Source organism: Phalacrocorax aristotelis, chromosome 4 (assembly GCF_949628215.1).
Source record: "Phalacrocorax aristotelis chromosome 4, bGulAri2.1, whole genome shotgun sequence".
Lineage (NCBI taxonomy): Eukaryota > Metazoa > Chordata > Aves > Suliformes > Phalacrocoracidae > Phalacrocorax > Phalacrocorax aristotelis.
Genome location: NC_134279.1, coordinates 19,469,701 through 19,471,004, shown reverse-complemented (window position 1 = coordinate 19,471,004; position 1,304 = coordinate 19,469,701).

Here is a 1,304-nt window from a genome sequence, read left to right as displayed (position 1 = left end):
TTTTAATGGTCAGTGGAGTTGTATTAACTTTCTTCCTTACAGTTCATTTTGTATGGTGTTTTCACGTGGAGCATTACAGTGGATTGCTGTGAATGTCACCCCTGTAACAAGTGATTATAGTGTCTACAAACCCATTTATCCAGGATGAGGAGAGAAAAGGCTTCTTTGGATAACTAAGCAAATCATACCTTCTGGCTAGCAATTTTTCCTTCCGTTTTTTTCTCCCCCTTGTTCCCTACTCTGGAAAGTTAAATATTTTATCTTCTGTATGCTCTGGAAGTTTAATTTCATGGATAAGCCTTTTCTTTTTTATCTGTAGCAGTAAGATGATTTACGGGGTCAGAATGCTACTTTTTTTTTGTACGAATGACAGATGAAGGGCAGAAGCACTGTGAGCTAAAGGAGTGTTAGAACAAAAGCAAGTGGGTATAAACTTTCTGTAAATAAGATTTAGATTAGAAATGAAGTTCCTAATTACTAGAACTAATTCTGGAACAGCCTTCCAGGCAGAGACCTGCTTTGAAGGAAGAGCCAAGTATGTCTATGAAAGAAATTAAATGCAAAGTGGTGTCTGAATTGTAGGCAACTAGACTTGATAAACCAGAGGTCCCTTCTAGTCCCTTCCCAGAGGTTTGCTTTTCTGTTGGGCTTCCCATCTTGACACATGGCCAGTTTTGTTTTTAAAGTTCAAAGATGAAAGTGTAAATGAAATGAATACTAAACTGCGACATAACAACAAAGGTTGACTCTGCTCAATTTGGGTGGTGTTGGCCTCTGATTTAGGGGAGGGAGGCATAAAAATTATGGAGTGTTGGAAAGTGGAAGCTAGGAAGACTTGTGATCCAAAGAAATGTGCTCAGTTTCTAACACAATAGCAATTCCCTGGTTGACAACCTATTATGGGATGTAATAGGATGCAGCACTTGATGTCCTCAGTAGGCTATAATCAAATATAAATTGTTGGACTTACTCAATAATGGAGCAAATTATCTGGATCTAAACAAGAGATCAGAGTAGATGACCTTAAAAACTTTCATGTTCCCTGCAGCCAGTCATCATAGGCCTACCTTAACCTGAATTCATAGCTATGAGTAATATGCTCTTAAATCACACAGGTGTCAGGTCAAATATAACAGTTGAGAACTGAAAATTGTGTGACACTGGCTTGTGTACAACCCTGTGTTCTGTGTGGACTTAAGAACTAGTGAGTATCCCTGTTTCAGCAAGTGGGTTAAAGAGACTTGGCCTGTGAGTTGAGCTCTGGCTGTGATCAGTATGCCGGCTGTGATATGTAATGTAGCATT